Here is an 18,919-nt window from a genome sequence, read left to right as displayed (position 1 = left end):
TTGCCCCAGCACAACCAAAGGGTTTTTGAGTTTAAAACCCCCTACCAGGGGGTTCGAGTTTAAAACCCCTACCAGAGGGTTTTGAGTTTTAAACCCCCTATCTAGGGTTTTTGCAGTTAACCCCCCCTCTTCTATAAAACAAAACCAAAAAAAAAAAAAAAAGCAAACGAAAATCCCCTAATTCCAAGAGCACAGTTAAGGAAGATTTTGATTTTAAACCCCCCTCTAAAATTTACGATAAACCCCGTCTTCAACATAAAAAAAAGCTAATTACGCACTCAAAATGTTATGAGCGTAGCTAAATGGGTTTTGACTCAGTTTTAAGTTTAAATCCCACTTCAGCGGAGTTTGAAGGTAAAAAAATACCTCTTTAATAATAAAAAACAAAGCAAATTATACACTCAAAATGTTATGAGTGTAGTCAAAGAGGTTTTGAGTTTAAACTCCCCTCCAGTGGAGTTTGAAGCTAAAAAGTACCTCTTTAATATAAATAAAAGCAAATTACTCACTCTAAAATCTATGAGCGTAGCCAAAGGGGTTTTGAGTTTAAACCCCCCGCCAGGGGGGTTAGAGGCTAAAAAATACATCTTCAGTGTAAGAAAAAAAGCAAATTAAGCACTCAAAATGCTATGAGCGTTGCCAAATGAGGTTTTGAGTTTAAACCCCCATTTAGAGGGGTTTAATGCTAAAAATACCTCTTCCCATATAAAAAAAGCAAATTACACACTAAAATTATTTGAGCGTAGCCAATCCAATCGGGGGTTTTGAGTTTAAACCCCTCTTCTACAGATGGCTTTTTTTTTTAAAGTTTAAAGCCCCTCCAGATGGTTTTGAGTTTAAATCTCCCTACAGAGAATTTTGAGGTGGAAAACCCCCAACAGATGATTTTGACGATAAAATTTCTCTTTTCGATATAAAATCTAAAGCAAACTACAGTCACTTAATTCCAAGAGCGTATTCAAGAGTGTTTACACATTTTTACCAGTGGCAGGGCTCCATTAATAAACTGCATTGAATAGTCAACTGCCGAAATTGAAAAACACTAAATGTGGCTCAACAAAGATGGCTAAGACAGATTTTAGAAGTCAGTTATAGAGATCTGGTCGTAATCAAGTAAATCCTATGCCAAACAGTAAGATTGTGAGAGAGCGACGCATGAGGTTTGAGGGACATGTTCTCCGACAAAATGAATTACGCATAAGAAGAGTTGCAATGATATCCTAGTACAACTTGACGTCTCTCATTCATGGAGGTCCTCATGGCAGGTGGGAAGAGGTTTCAGGCGATACCAGTGACAGATTTTTGTGGAAACAGCTTGACGTCAAATGCTCCGAACGGCGCGGTAGGGTCTAAGTCAGTAAGAATAGCACATTAGGTTTTTGAAATAGAACTTTTTAATAGCAGGAAAATGCACTGTAGATACCTCAGAATATGCATTTTGTTGGCTTTCAATATCAGAAACAGTGCTTGGCGGCGGGGCTTCGTCCCGCGCTGGGGGAGCTCCTAGCGCTCCCCCAGACCCCATTGCTTTTGAGGGAGAAACGTGGCACTACTAAAAGCGTTGAGTCCATTGAGCGCAGGGCTCTCTGGGGGACAAATGGAGTAATCAGTTCGCTAAGGTACAAGGGCATCTCATTGTTATATATACACAGGGAATCTACAATTTTTCCACCAACTCATGCAAGAACCTATTCTAGGGCACAATAAACGTCTTCCGAAAGAATGAAGGGTCAGAATGTAATAAAGATTATGTACACACACACATAAATACATATAATTTTTTTTGCGGGGGGGGGGGCGGGGGAGGGAGAGAAAAAAATCCACCCCTCCCCAACCCCCCGAAAAAAATCCTGGCTACGCCCATGGTCTAAGTACTAACTTATTAAATAAGTCATTATAAGTAGAAGTATTATAATGAATATTGTATAGATCTAGATTGACTACATTATAGATAGATCTATAGATAGATTTCTAGTTTAGTAGATTAAGTATAGAGTATAGTAAACGTATTACAGTATTATTAGATCTATGTCTTATGTCTATATCTAATAATTAAAAAAACTTTAGTCTTTATTAATATCTAGACTTCTTTCTAATAAAAACTGACTATAGGCATATCATAGGCTAGACTCGGCAATCTAGTCTCAAGATAGAATCTATACTATTACTATCTAGATCTACTCGATTTTTATATATAGATCTAGACTAGAATTAGATTATAGATCTAAATATACTAATGGAGAGATGATATGAGGTGTTAGCACAAGAAACAAACCTGGGTTTTTCTAAACTCTAATACTTGGTATGTAATAGTAAAACAGCACCTACCTAAATAAATCGTAACTAGCAATCAAAAATCTATATTTATTGTAGTATATATAGGTCTGTGGTTGTATTTTATATAGCCTTCGTAACTTCTTCTATAGAGAAATGGCTTTTGTAATTTCTTTTACTGAAAATTGGGCTATTCGCGTCTGACACATATATAATTTTTATGTTCAGCAACAAACCCTATTAGATCATATATAGATTGTTAAATGTCCATCTTGTTAATCTACTTCTACAACCAGTGTGTAGATACTGGCTTTTATGAACCATTTGTTCTATTTATATGTTAATGTCTTTTATTTTTTATAATGTTTCGGGTGTTCCATATCTCTCTTGTGTTTGTATAAGAGATGGTTGGTTTACACTATATGATTTTCTTTTCGTTTTTTGTTAAGATTTAGTATTTAGACTTTGATGTTCTGTGTACAACTTGGTCTAACCATTTAGGCTTATTAATTATTTTTAGTTAATGTTCATTATTATTATTATGTTTTATGTTTGCCTTTGGCAGGTCTTTAATGTATAATAAACAGTTAGGAATCGTCCTACGATTTGCATTCGCCTTTCATCATTTAGAATTTAGTTGTCTTCTGTGCCAAACCCACCACAGAAACTTGGTTGCACGAGTGGGGTCAGGAAGAGAGACAACACTGTTCGATCAGAAGACGCCTCAGAATCTGCTTCCTGACAACCGAAACTAAGAAAGTGACAACCAGACGTAGATGTCAACAAGTAACAGTTAGTTTATTCCTGTTTCTGTACTTTCAAATATTTTCTATTTTTTGTTTTCTTCTTTTTGTTTCAGGGTAGTTAGATTTAGTTTAGTTTAGTTTAATAAAATTTGCTTATATTTTCTTAATTGTGATTTTACTTAGCTTGAAAATTGTTTCTGTTGAGATAGATTTAGTTATTAGGTTACTATTATTGTTAGAGTTTCTTAAGACCTGCAGCCAGATGGAGAGAAGTATGGTGGAACCTAGTTCAGTGAAGGGGAGAGACGTGGGTCCCACGTGCAGTGGAGGAGAGCCGGAGGGAATGGAACGTGTCACTAAGGGGATGTTGACTCGACTATAAGCTAAACTTGATGCATTGAAGCTGGCCTGTCAGCGCCCTCATTACATCATAGAACCTGCTAGAAAAATGAGACAGTTCAGTGGGGATGGCAGAAATGTTGAGGTTTCAATTGAAGATTTCGTCAGAGAAATAAGAGATTTATGGGAACTTCGGCCTTACCTCTCTCCTCTACATCACTGTATTCGTGGTCTGTCTTTGGGTCTGCCTCTACATCACTGTATTCGTGATCTGTCTTTGGGTCTGCCTCTACATCACTGTATTCGTGGTCTGTCTTTGGGTCTGCCTCTACATCACTGTATTCGTGGTCTGTCTTTGGGTCTGCCTCTACATCACTGTATTCGTGGTCTGTCTTTGGGTCTGCCTCACATCACTGTATTCGTGGTCTGTCTTTGGGTCTGCCTCTACATCACTGTATTCGTGGTCTGTCTTTGGGTCTGCCTCTACATCACTGTATTCGTGATCTGTCTTTGGGTCTGCCTCTACATCACTGTATTCGTGGTCTGTTTTTGGTTCTGCCTCTACATCACTGTATTCGTGGTCTGTCTTTGGGTCTGCCTCTACATCACTGTATTCGTGGTCTGTCTTTGGGTCTGCCTCTACATCACTGTATTCGTGGTCTGTCTTTGGGTCTGCCTCACATCACTGTATTCGTGGTCTGTCTTTGGGTCTGCCTCTACATCACTGTATTCGTGGTCTGTCTTTGGGTCTGCCTCTACATCACTGTATTCGTGATCTGTCTTTGGGTCTGCCTCTACATCACTGTATTCGTGGTCTGTTTTTGGTTCTGCCTCTACATCACTGTATTCGTGGTCTGTCTTTGGGTCTGCCTCTACATCACTGTATTCGTGGTCTGTCTTTGGGTCTGCCTCTACATCACTGTATTCGTGGTCTGTCTTTGGGTCTGCCTCTACATCACTGTATTCGTGGTCTGTTTTTGGTTCTGCCTCTACATCACTGTATTCGTGGTCTGTCTTTGGGTCTGCCTCTACATCACTGTATTCGTGGTCTGTCTTTGGGTCTGCCTCTACATCACTGTATTCGTGGTCTGTCTTTGGGTCTGCCTCTACATCAGTGTATTCGTGGTCTGTCTTTGGGTCTGCCTCTACATCACTGTATTCGTGATCTGTCTTTGGGTCTGCCTCTACATCACTGTATTCGTGGTCTGTCTTTGGGTCTGCCTCTACATCACTGTATTCGTGATCTGTCTTTGGGTCTGCCTCTACATCATTGTATTCGTGGTCTGTCTTTGGGTCTGCCTGCCCTTTTTTTTTTGACTGTTAAATATCTATGCTCCTCTGTACTCTGACCATTAGCGGATCCAGAACTTTAGAGTGGGGGAGGGTCGATTTTTTTCAAAACCCTAACCCTAACGCCCAGTAAACACTAACCTTAAGCACAAACGCGCGTTCAGCTTTTTTTAAAAAGCAGTGTTTCTCAGCCTTTGGCGAAATAACACACACACACACATACAAACAATCATGTTGAGGCCTTTTTCTTGACAGCTAGGGGTCTGGGAGAGTGCTGCAAGCTCCCCCCCCCCCCAGTGGGATCCTGGTGAAAGCCCTGACGTCAAAAGCTTTTTCTTGCATTCTTCACTGCAGAAACGCATTCTCCTGACATATACAGCTCATTATACATCCTATTAAAAAGGACCTTTTAAAAAATGTTTTACTTGAAAAATATTCTAATATGAATTTTACAGGCCCTTACTACATTGCAAATACAACCGATTTGTTCCTTAAAAAGATAAGATACCCCCACAGATTTAGATTAAGACTTTGAGGATCACCGCCGAAAAAAATATTCGAAAAATAATATTTATAACAAAAAGCTCATTTGTAAGTGATACATTTTGTTCAATTGGCAGGTTTGTAACTTTGCTTTGTTACAGAATTATAATTCAAAGCTCTAAACAAATAATTTCGGCCTCGGGAAGAGAAATGAAGTGGGTTAATTAGATTCTACTCTAAGTGTTTTGCATTTTTTGGATGTAAGTGCATATTGTGAGTTATAGTCTCAAAACTTTTTATACAATAGAAAAACATCAGTTATTGTAAAGGTTGAAATTAGGCGACTAGGACAATACTATTTGGGTTCAGAACTCATCTCAATTGTTACTCTTATAATGAAAAATGACGAATGAATTCTAAATTTTCCAAAACAAAGTCTTTCTTGAAATAAATAAGATAAATTCGTGTGCAAGTACATAAACTCTGTCGCCAAAGTTGACTATTCTGTTTTAAAACATCATGTTTTCGTCTGGAAAGGGGAGAGGTCGGTAGAGTGAAAACGATTAATCCTCGCTCCTTTTTATATACTCGATATACGAATTTAATATATAGCATATATAAATTATATTAGTGACAATTTTTTTTTAAATTTTGTAATTTCTTAACTAAATTACAAAAAGAAAAAAGTATTGGTTTGTCCAATGGGTGGAAAACAATTGCATTTATCGCCCCTCCCACCTGGTACAACCCTTTTACATTTTATAATTACTAATGATATAATTTGAGATCAGAGTCTGTGTACGTCGTAATCACTGGTAAGTCAAAACATCTATATGTACCTTATATTATAGAGATATTCAACTAATTTTGTTCACAAACTATGATTTCTCCTTAAAAGTAGGACCGCCCCCGCCCCAACTCAAAGGGTTTAGGTGGGAAGGGCAGTAGATGTATTCGCCCCCCCCCCCGCCCCACTAATCGGCTAACAGGGTACGACATAATATAAAGATCGGTTAAAATATCAATAACAAGTTTAATTATATAGATATTTAATTGATTCTGTTAGCAAGCTGTGATTTCTATAAATAGATTGGATCGCCCCCTCCCGCGCACTCGAAAGTTTATGGTGGGGGAGGGGCGGTATTGATGACATCGCCACCTCCCTACCCCACCAAATCGGCCAACATACGAGAGGGGGGCGAAATAATCTAAAAATGATTTAAATATAAATAATTAGTATATATTATATTTGTTTACCAAAATTCATCCGGCACCACCACTACCGCCCTCCCCCCCCGCGGCCTCCTAATTGTCCATGATCTCGGAAATCAGAAAAAAATAGACAAAATTGTTGTCTTGGGATGTCACTCGATTTGGAAATGCCAATTCTACGCGCGATAAAAAAGGTTATTGTCAGCTCTCATTTAATAAAAATGTAATAATAGGGCGAATTTTTACCAAAACCAAAAGGTTCATAACTTTATTTACTTAAATAGTCACTGGCATATAAATATAGATCTAAATCTATCTCGATCTCTTTACAAAATCAAAGCGATAGTTTGCAATTTGAACGTGATTTTGTACTTAGTAAGGAATAAATAAAATCCAAATACGAATTTATTTTCTAATACGAAATCTTAATGTTCACTTATTATTTTATACCTTTCTCAGACATTGGCCCCGCGCAATCCGTTTCGCATATGACCCCGCAATTGTTAGGGCCGGCCCTGCGAATATGTCAACTCCGGTTCTAAGTGAGCGCCTTGGAGGTAAAAGGAACCTGTGTACGAAATTTCATGGGGATCCGTACGTCAGTTTAAGAGATTTCTTGTTCAGTCAGTAAGTGGTTGCTTACAAATGTGATCATAGATTTAGACAATTAGGAAGGAATATAGGCCTAAGTAGCTAATATAAAAAACAACAACATTGGTTTGTTAAATTGCTGATATCGCAACTTCTATATCTTTATAGAATTTACTTTTAAACACCAAACATTTTTATTGAACGCATGAAATTCAGTTTCATTGACCTTATGGAGATATCATTTTCTAATCTCATTAATTTTACAAGTGAATAACATATTACAAATTAGATATACAAAATCAGTGTAATGATGTTCTAATGAGATGTCTTAACTTGTATACTGGATAACAAATTGTTGCGCCAGCAGGCAGCAGTCGTCATTTTCGTCTCTCGTTTTGGAGGATTTTTGTGTTGCTATTTTCTAGAGCTAAGTGATCTTTCTGATACCATTAGATTTGTGTAGATGTCGTCTATAGATTGGTGTATTTAGTTCGATAGATTTAAGTCACGTTCATTAAATTTAATTAGTTTTTGTATTCATTTACTATCCTTTAGTTTAACAAGCATCTAGATAAACAGTAACAGAGTGATACTCATAGCCCGAGGGATTGATGTGCTTGGTAAAACCGTGTACCGTGGCCACTACATAGCAGTCGCAGCGCAAACCTGTGTGTCATCAGTCCTAGTGTGTCAAATCACCGTACTGGAGTCATGGACGCTAATCTATTACGTCGCATAGGACGCACATGTGTGTTACTCAAATCACGACTAGATAGCGAGGTTTTCCGAAATATTCGTCGACTTGGCATCGGGCGTAAACTGCCGACAGTTCGTGGGTCTAGGGCTGGGCGTCTTATTCGCCTATGGTATAACCCATCGCAATTCAACTCAACAGATACATGTCACACAGTTTCACTAGCGGATCCAGAACTTTGGAGTGGGGGGGGGCGATTTTTTTCCAAACCCTAACCCTAACGCCCAGTAAACCCTAACCCTATGCATAAACGTGCGTACAGCGCGCGCGCGCACACACACATATATATATATATATCATTTCTCAACCTTCGGCGAAAAACAAAACAACTGGGGCAGAGCTATAAGGCCCCGACGACAAAAGTGTTTTCTTGCTTTTTTCACTGTAGAAACGTATTCTCCTGACAAGTACACCTCATTATTCATCAATGGAATTCGGGGCGAAGCCCCGACGCAAAAAAGGTTTTCTTGCATTCTTCACTGCAGAAACGCATTCTCCTGACATCTACAGCTCATTTTCATCAATGGACTTCGGGTCGAAGCCATGACGCCAAAAGCGTTTTTTTAGCCTTCTTCACTGCAGAAACGCTTTCTCCTGACATCTACAGCTCATTATTCATCAGTGGATGCAAAAAAAGGTTTTCTTGCATTCTTCACTGCAGAAACGCATTCTCCTGACACCTACAGCTCATTTTCATCAATGGACTTCGGGGCGAAGCCCCTAAGCCAAAAGCGTTTTCTTGCTTTCTTCACTGCAGAAACACATTCTCCTGACATCTACAGCTCATTATTCATCAATGGATTTCGGGGCGAAGCCCCGACGCAAAAAAAGGTTTTCTTGCATTCTTCACTGCAGAAACGCATTCTCCTGACACCTACATTTCATTTTCATCAAAGGACTTCGGGGCGAAGCCCCTACGCCAAAAGCGTTTTCTTGCATTCTTCACTGCAGAAACGTATTCTCCTGACCTAAAGCTTATTATTCATACTATTAAAAAAGGACCTTTCGAATAATGTTGTACTTGAAAAATATTCTAATATAAATTTATAGGCCCATAATACATTGCAAATAAAACTGATTTGTTTCTTGAAAAGATAGGATACCCCACATATTTAGCTTTTTGCTTTGAGGATCGCCGCCGAAAAAAAAAATTATTCGATAAATAGTATTTAAGAAAATTAAAGTATAAATTGTGAGTTATAGTCCCAAATTTATTTAACTAGAAAAATATCAGATTGAGTAAAGGTTGGGAAAAGGCGACTATGAAAACATTGTTTGAGTTTAGAACTCATCTCAATCATAACTTTTATACTGAAAAATTTCGTTTGAATTATAACTTTTCCAATGGAAAGTCTTTCTTAAAATAATTATGATAAATTCATGTGAAATTATATAAATAAACTCTGTCTGGAAATGGGAGGGGCGGTAAAGTGAAAACGATTAATCTTCGCTTCTTTAATAATTTCTGCTAAATATTGCATTTGGCATTAAAGAATAGGGGTGGGGCGACTCGATATAAGAATTTAATTTATACTAATTTATAGTGTATATAAATTATATCAGTGACAGATTTTTTTTAATTTTGTAATTTCTTAACTATAATACAAAAAGAAAAAAGTATTGATTTTTCCGATGGGGGTAATGTGATTGCATGTATCGCCCCTCCAAACTGGTACAACCCTTTTTCATTTAAATTTACTAATGATACAATTTGAGATTAGAGTATCGTACGACATAATATACAATGGGTCACATATCAATACGTAGTTTATATTATATAGATATTCAACTAATTTTGTTCACAAACTATGATTCTACACAAAAATAGGACCGCCCACCCCAGCACTCAGAGGGCTAGAGTGGGGAGGGCAGTACATGCAATCGCCCCCCCCCTCACCCCACCGAATCGGCTAAGATACCAGAAAGGGAGCGACATAATATAAAATGTATATGTTAATTCAACTAATTTTGTTCACAAACTATGATTTCTCCATAAAAACGGCCCGCCCCCCCCCCCACTCAATGGTTTAGGTGGGAAGGGCAGTAGAGGTATTCGCCCCCCCCCCCCCCCACCAATCGGCAAACAGGGAACGATATAAAGATCGGTTAAAATATCAATAACAAGTTTTAATAATATAGATATTTAATTGATTTTGTTAGCAAGCTGTGATTTCTACCAATAAATCGGACCGCCCCCCCCACTCGAAAGTGTAGGGTGGGCGGGATTGATACCATCGCCCCCTCCCGACCCCACCAAATCGGCCAACATACTAGAGGGGGGGGGGCGAAATAATCTAAAAATAGGTTGAAATATAAATAATTTGTATATATTTTTAACATAAGTAATAAATTCGTATACAAATTGTGTGAATCCTATACTAAAGTTCGTCCGCCTCCCCCCCCCCGGGGGGGGGGGGTCGGCCGAGTGGGGGGGGGCGATCGCCCCTACCGCCCCCCCCCCCTGGATCCGCCAGTGCACAGTTTCCAGGACTCTTAACTGTGTTGTTAACCCCACCCCTACCCCTGTCATTTCTTCTACGACAGAGTTCAGCAGTTCCCTACTAAACTGTTTTATTAACCACCCCACCCCTATTACTCCTGACACAACAGAGGTCAGATGTCCCCATCAAAAACCTATAATTCGTGATATTACTCCTCCGGTGTCTTCAAAATGTGCTACACCTCTGGTGACTATATCCTCCAGTCTGCTTAAAATAATGCACCTCAACGCCCAGTCATGCAGTAACAAAGCTCTTGAGCTTGCAGACACCATCACTGATGATAGCTACGACATCGTTTTCCTTAGTGAGACATGGTTTAAAGAAGTTGGTGATGAGCCAAGAACCACTGAGCTAACGCCACCAGGCTTTATTTTAAAGAGTCTACCTCGAAAAACAGGCAGCGGAGGTGGTCTAGCAATACTGTACAGAGCTAGTCTAGCCAAGTCAGTAACAATAAGACCTGACAGCTCAACGTACACCACCTTTGAGATGTGCGAGCTTCGCCTTTCCCACCACAGTAGAACACTGACTTTTATTTTCCTGTACCGCCCACCACCAAGCAAGAGAAATACATTGACAACAAAAGTTTTCATCGAAGAATTTCAAGACCTCCTTGACAGTCACATATCAACAAAAGATCTATTTGTCATAGGCGATGTGAACTTGCATTTTGACAGTGAAAATGAGACATACGCGATGTCGTTGAAAAATGCGCTAAAGGATCGCAACTTAGACCAACTGATAAATGTTCCGACACACGTCAAAGGCCATACTCTTGACTGGATTGTTACAAATGCAAGTGAGCTTATAGCCAAACTCAATGTCTCAGACCGCGGCTTGTCAGATCATTTTCTTGTACACTTTGAAATGCGCCAATCAAAAGCAAAAAAGCCAAAGAAAAACGTGACTTCCCGTAAACTTAAAGCCATAGATATTGCCTCCTTCAAAATGGACGTGACCTCTTTGCTGTTGCAACAGAGCAACACAGACGTTCTCAGCAATTACAATTCTTGCTTGAAAAAGTTGCTGGACAGCCATGCACCTCTTGTCACTCGTACAGTCTCAGTTAGGCCATCTGCACCCTGGTTGACGGAAGACATAAAGACTGCCAAACTTATTCGCCGACGTGCCGAATGTACATTTCAAAAGACAGGTCTGACGATACATCGACAAATATACATACGAGAAAAAAACAAGGTTAACCGTATGATTAGAGACGCAAAAGCTAGTCATATTCGACAAAAAATCGAAACTTCTGATTCTTCAAAGGAGCTATTCAGGATCACCGCTGAAATGTTAGGGGGAGCAAATAACGAACGTTTGCCGTCATCTATCCCAGTATCTGAACTTCCTGATTCCTTCAATAGATTCTTCATTGGGAAGATTGAGCAGATTAGAAATGACATGCCATCCCTCTCATCACAGCTTGACCACTCTCCAATTTTTCAAAATACTCCTTTTTGCGAGTTTCAGCGTGTATCTGAAGATTATGTCAAAAGTACTATTTTAAAGATGCCAAATAAGTCATGTGACCTTGATTCCATTCCAACCTCCTTGCTCCTTGAATGTTTAGATGAGCTTGTACCTACAATTACCAACATTGTGAACTCTTCACTGACTTCAGGCATTGTACCACAGCAATTTAAGCATGCACTTGTCAGGCCCTTATTAAAGAAATCCAGTCTTGACCCGGAATGTCTAAAAAACTATCGCCCGGTATCAAATCTTCCCTTCCTGTCAAAGCTTCTGGAGCGCATCGTGTTAGCGCAAATTCTTTCTCATCTTGAACAGTACTGTCTCTTGGAAGAATTTCAATCTGCATATAGGAAGTGCCGTAGCACAGAGACAGCAGTGGTCAGGGTACTAAACGACGTACTTCACAATTCCGACAAAGGCCACATATCAATTCTTTCCATGCTGGACTTGTCCGCAGCCTTTGATACGCTAGACCATGAAATTATGATGGCCAGATTCTCTGCAACTTTTGGTTTAGCAGGAGTCGTCCTTAAGTGGCTTGGATCCTACCTGACGGAACGCACCCAAAGTGTCGTTGTTAGCGGGACGGAATCAACAAGCTTACTTTTGAAGTACGGAGTACCCCAAGGATCAGTTCTAGGCCCAGTACTGTTCACTATGTACACATATCCACTCAGCGGTGTCATACGGCCAACCGGCATCTTATACCATTTCTTTGCCGATGACTCACAGTTATACGATTCATCAGTACCCTCAGAGGTGTCGCATCTGGCAGAGAAAATCAGTAGTACCGTTGCAAGGGTGAGCGATTGGATGGTTGAAAATAAACTCAAGATGAACGAAGACAAGACAGAAATAATTAAGATTGGCACTAGGAACAATGTCTCAAAAGTTGAAAGCACAGATTCTCTCTTTATCACGAACTGCCATGTTCCTTTTGTCCATGTAGTGCGGAATCTTGGAGTTTTCTTCGACACAACACTATCTTTCGACCCAGAAATAAATCAGCTCTGCAAAGGTCTTTATCTGCAGCTGCGCAGATTAGGCCAGATCCGACCATATTTAACAACGGAGTCAACAAAAACGCTAGCTGTGGCATTCATACTCTCCCGCCTTGACTACTGCAACGCCGTGCTAGCAGGTATACCTGATGACAAAATAGCCAAGCTGCAACGTATACAGAACAACGCCGTTCGAATAGTCCTTAAAAAAACTAGACAAGATTCTGCTACTACGCTCTTGCGCACGCTCCATTGGCTTCCCGTGAAAGCGAGAATCGATTACAAGGTCTCCACACTTTGTCATCAGTGTATATATAACAATGAGATGCCCTTGTACCTTAGCGAACTGATTACTCCATATGTCCCCCAGAGAGCCCTGCGCTCAATGGACTCAACGCTTTTAGTAGTGCCACGTTTCTCCCTCAAAAGCTACGGTCTGCGTGCTTTTTCAGTTCACGGACCAAAGGTTTGGAACTCACTCCCCATTGATCTCAGACAGACAACATGCTATACCACTTTTAAGAAGAACATTAAGATCTACTTGTTTAAAACTTTCTTAGATTAGTTTTTGATTGCTATCGTCGTGTTTGTGTTTGTAATGTTATTACAGCGCCTTGAGCCTACATTTTGTTTGTTAATAGCGCTTTATAAATAAAATTATTATTACTATTATTATTACTGAAAGGGTCATAAAACAAAAACTTCCGATAGAGCAGAGGAAAGTCTTGTCTCATAAATTATCCTATGTTGATTTTAAAAAACGCTGTGAGACCCACTGAGGCTTACCAAACAGGTTCAAACCCATAAGAGGACAATACGAGAGATAAAAGCCTTACAAAGGAGGACAGAAAATAAAAAAAAAAACAAGACAAAGTAGGCTTGCTAGTAGGCTTGCTAGTAGGCTTGCAAAGTATTAAAGAACGGTTGATAAGTCATAGGCTTCAAAACTACATCATAGGTTATCATAGGTTATCATAGGTTATCATAGGTTATCATAGGTTTCTCAGACGAAGGGGCTTTTTTTCTTGTTTGTCATTAAAAAAAACAAAACATAATAAAACAACAAAAAAATCACACACACACACACAAAACAAGAAAAACATTTTGAAAAATTCTAAAATACTTAAAATAAAAATAAATAAAAAATTAACAACAAAGCTTATTCGGTGTGTAATTGTATCAATTAGTTTGGATCAGTCATGTAATTAAATTTGTAATAGATACAGAGTTCTAGACCAACAACAATAAAAGATGTTTGCGATTAGAAATATTTCTATTTTTTTTAGCGCTATTTCATGCTATAAGCTTTCTCGTTACGCTATGATCCTATCACTTATCTGGGCCAGTTTGGAAAATTGGGGGGGGGGGAGAGAAAGAAAGGGTTAGCTTGGTGAACTTTACCATTACGAGTTATTATTTATTGATACTGTTGTAACTCTAGGGTAGGCACTCAACGTAAAGGCAGGCAACACAACACAGTGTAACAGGAAATAAAGACAGGTGTTTATTCACTAGGACAAACACATAGCATCCTTCAGCTTCCCCAGAGTCTTTCTACTAATTTACCAGTCCTTTAGACAGCAACCCGAATGTGGACCAACGACAGCCTTCCCCGCTTCGCTCCAGGTCCCTTCAACAACCTTTAGGCAGCACCAAAAGCTGGCTTCTTAGTTTCCAAACATTCAGACTCTTCACAATCCCTGATGCAATGTTCTTCTCTCTGTCCTAGTCTTTTTCTCTCCATCCTAGTGTCTTCCTGTTTACGTTCACTAGTGCGCTAGTGCGCACCTCAAGCACTGGTGCAAGGCAGGGTTACAACAATACTTTCATTATAGGCTATAGACATCTAGAACTATAGTCTGATTTAGATCTATTAGTATTACTATTAAGATCTAGTCTAGATCTACTTCTATATATAGAATCTAGATTTAATTTAGTAAAGATATATAAGCAAATCTTACAAATTTGTCAATGAACTTAAAGGTACTACTCTTTCAGTGCGGCGTTACCCTCAGCGAGTGACTTCGCTAGCGCTGGTCAGTGCGGCGTTACCCTCAGCGAGTGACTTCGCTAGCTCTGGTCAGTGCGGCGTTACCCTCAGCGAGTGACTTGGTTTATAATACTTATTTCACTATCACCTTAAACTTTTTATTTCTCCTTTTTTTAAATTATTTTCCGGATGTGGGAGTGATTGTTCTTTGTTTTGTATGCTTGGTTATGTCTATGTTTATAGACTGATTATATCAGCAAAATAGGTCAGCAAAGATTACGATTACTAAGAAAACTGTCCTTGTTTAATGTTAGCGAAAAGGCCTTGGCTATGTTTTATCACGCTCACATCTGCAATATTTTAAGTTTCAATATCACTGCCTGGTATGGCAATCTGAGCATTAAAAATAAAAATAAACTTTATAGAATCCTAAATGCTGCTGGTAAAATCACTAGCAAAAAACAAACCCCATTTGGGCAGTTGTTAGAGACAAACATCTATAAAAAAGCTAACAAGATCCTCGAAATAAAGAATCACCCTTTGTGTCAGGATTTTGTGATTTTACCATCACAAAAGAGATACAAGACACCGATAGCAAAGACAAACAGACACAAACACTCTTTTGTTCCCCTGGCAATCTAAACATTAAATAAGAACAATCTGATATAAACTTTGTCACATGTAAATTATGAGTGAGTCTGGTGTGAATGTACACTTTGGTTTCTTATAGTTATAATGTTTTTTGTTTGGTGTAATGCACAAATTGTAAGACAAATTTCCTTACGGAAAATAAAGATTATTATTGTTATTGTTATTGTTTGGTAGCAAATTCGATGCTGTACCAGTATGTTTTTTTTTTTTTTTAAAGACAACATTGTGTTAATGGTTCCTCTTTTTTAGTTTATTTCCGGGGAACCGAAATATGAAAATAATACAATTTCTTCGTGCATTTGTTCATCTTTTATAAAATTTGAATTGATTAAATGTGTTTACTTTTGTGATTTTTCAGTAAAATTTTTCAGTATATCAATTTTAAATGCATATTTTCTTTCTATATATTTCCTTTTTCCGTGCTCAGTTTAAAATTAATGAAAAAAATTTCGTGAATAATTAATTTCATTTATTCTAATTTTGTAGCCCATTCATTTTCCTTTAAAATAACATCAAATATGTTAGATTATTTAATAAAATAAAAAAGTTATGTTAGTCTTAGTAACTCTACCCCCCTTGAAAATGTGTTACATTTAATAAACATCTCAAGTTATCGGTACACTACAGCTGAATCTTTTTTTTTATTTATTTTATTGTTGTTGTTTCTTAAAACTAAGGAATGATAGATTTAAAAAAACAATGGAACATTTTGTTTTGTCCCTCCCGTGGAAAAGAATCCTGGTTAAGCGAATGTTTAGGTCTACTTTAGTAACTTGACTTTATCATATGCCAATGATAGACCTTTAGATCTAGACATAGAAGGCGAATCGCTAAGTTTTCTTGAACTTTATTGTATTCAACTCTTGAATCAATAAAACTAAACATTCGGAAATTCGTTTCAAGGACGCGATAGTTCTTTCCAAAACGATGTTGGATCTAGACCTAGAATCCTAGATCTAGAAAAATGATAACAGTCTAACTAGAGTTTTTCTCGTCTGGCCAACGAGCTAGTAATTCTTTTCTCAGCGACATCAACTGTTAAATTTCTGGAGAAATTTTTAGAGCCGTTTTTGAGATAAGCGTCCTGGTTCCTCCACCTTCCATGAAGCTCTGATTTAAATAGGCGACGACATCCTTCTGAGACCATTTACATGTCTTATAAGACACTTATCACAGGTCTCTCATTTAATTGTTTGATGTTTCTTACCTGCTTCATTGACATGTCTTATAAGACACTTATCACAGGTCTCTTATCCCTTGTATGTTTGTAATGATATGGTCAAAAAGTTGCCAGTGCACCTAAAATTTACAGTTTATCGTGAAATTGTATTTTCCGGTTTTCTTATTTTTTTTAGATGGACGAACAGACAGACTTAAAACTTAAAACTAATGGCGGCTTTTTACAGGCGATGCTTTTACCCAGTGATGCTCAACCTCACTCGGACGGCGGGCCATTTTCATATCCGACACTCGAGTCGAGGGCCACATGAAGAAAAAGGGAAAAAAATAGCCAATTATACAATAAACCAATTTTTATTAGAAACCCCTTAATCTAGTATTTACAATAATTCATGAGAAGTTTATCCTAAACTACTTTTAAATATCCGGCTGTATAGTTGAGACGTCAAGTTGAAGAACTGAATCTAGAATTCTAGATGTTTGTCTAAGAGACGATACGATTACGTAGCATTGGTTTCGCACGATTCATCACTGAAAATGTTTGTCCCACTAATAAGTCCTTGTAATTATTGGGAGCAGATGAAGAAAACAGTTCAGAATGGAGTTCGTTGGAGAGTTTGCGGCCCTATGCTCCCATGAGAATGCACAGGATGAAGTCAGTAAGTCAGCTGATGTGATCATCCATAAAACTTGTTTTTGGAGATTTCGAAAAGGTTATGCAAGAAAGACGAAGTAGAAATCAATTGTCTGCATCACTTGACATGTATCAAGCAAGTGTGTCTAGTTTGTAAGTCTATCAGTTTCAGTTGTAGCTCTGCCTGGGCATTTGGCACATTGGCGGCAGATGGATTTTAGAAACGACGACTATTGTTCAATCTGAACAGTGAACACTATCATCATCACATGGTCCGTAGATTTTGTTGGTGAATAATTCAGCGAGACCACAGAGGCTCGGTTCCATTTGACCTGTAAAAACTATAGCTGTCAACCATAGTTGTGGCACCATCAGTAGTCACTCCCACTAATTTCTCCAAGGGAAAGAGATTCTCTGTGATGGTTGAAACGTTCTTGTCAGTGTTTCGCCACTTGCGATCCCATGCATGCTCCAAATAGCTACTACTTTTCTGATTTCAAACTATTGTTTTTATCGCGAATACATACCAAAATTTTGAGCGGTATCAGATATGTCGGTAGACTCGTCAGCGGCAACAGAAAATAGACATGCAGCCGACTCATTTTCTTCTCATTTTAGGTAAATATATCTCATCCATCCTCCACTGTAGGTGTAATCTAACTATCGCGTCTCAAACCAAGAATTGCGCCTTATTTATTTATTTGTTTGATTTCCTAAAGCGGTTTAATGTTATGTTTTTTAAAGGAAACCATTCTTTCTTTATAAAACAAATATATGGGCTTACTATCGATACCAATCCATTTACCCTAACGTAGGGAAAGATATTTTTAAAACTTTTTTTGGACAATGGATTTTCTACACTTTGTGCAGACGTTTCGGCGGGCCGGGTAGAACCACGTCGCGGGCCGGATGTGGCCCGCGGGCCGTATTTTGGGCATCATTGAACTTTTACCAAACAGATTATCCATCGGGAGAGTAGACAATTGCGGACAAAGTGAAACCCTTTAGTTAAATGCGAACACTTTACGTGTTAATGACTTAATAGGAAATAATTAGACTACCTGATATGTCAATTAAGTAGGCCTACCTGATAAATGATAATCCAGCTTTATATATAGAATTGCAGAAAACTGTATTAAATGTATCAGATGTTCAGACCTATAGTACATTAATGTATGTACATGTTCCTTGTAGAGTCTCTAAGTATCGACATTCGAGTAGCCAATATCACATACGTATCATAGCAACGGACAAACACCAAATTTGTTAATGTCACTTAGGCACATTAGTGGGTGACATTGAGAATACTTCAATGCGATACACACTGGTACACTTGAGGTCCAACTGTACAATGCCGAAGCCGTTGTTACTAGGGCCTATATACATTCGAATGGTTAATGAGTGGCTCAAGAGAGATGATTCATTAAATCTCAAGTTATGATGAATTAAGGCGTGCATTAATAGTGAGACTAACCTCGATTGTCTACCTTTGTAGTAGTACTGCGATCTATTTTGATGTTTTTTTTTCTAATATCTTTGCTAGGTTTTTAAATTTGATAACAAATGTAGGCCTACACACCAGAAACTTTAAAATCTAACCCCACCCCTCCTTTTCGCTCACACAGACACACACACTAGAAAGCGACACGAGACTTATTTGCTATTTTAAAACTAATGTGTCTGCTAGTAAAGAATCTAGTTTTAGTTTAAGATAAATCTAAGCCGGTCATGACAACATTCTTATACGCTTGCGGAGCTTAGACGCTAACTGCAGAGCTAAAGAGGAAAATATCTTATA

General features: G+C 38.4%; 1 protein-coding gene across 3 annotated transcripts in view; it reads right to left on the bottom strand.

The window, feature by feature from the left end:
- Nucleotides 1-18,646, bottom strand: part of LOC106079746 (uncharacterized) — a 55,547-nt gene extending 36,901 nt beyond the window's left edge. Inside the window, exon 1 of one of the 3 annotated variants that reach the window (XM_056015866.1) lies at nt 18,209-18,646. The gene's annotated coding sequence lies outside the window, so the exon portion shown is untranslated. Of the gene's footprint in view, nt 1-14,676; nt 14,876-18,208 lie in introns of those variants that run through there. The other 2 variants (XM_056015867.1, XM_056015869.1) reach the window with 2 other exon arrangements.
- Between the last annotated feature and the right edge of the window lie 273 nt (nt 18,647-18,919).

This window comes from Biomphalaria glabrata, chromosome 17 (assembly GCF_947242115.1).
Source record: "Biomphalaria glabrata chromosome 17, xgBioGlab47.1, whole genome shotgun sequence".
NCBI lineage: Eukaryota > Metazoa > Mollusca > Gastropoda > Planorbidae > Biomphalaria > Biomphalaria glabrata.
Note: the sequence above shows the minus strand (reverse complement) of the source record. Positions and strands in the feature narration are given on the sequence as shown.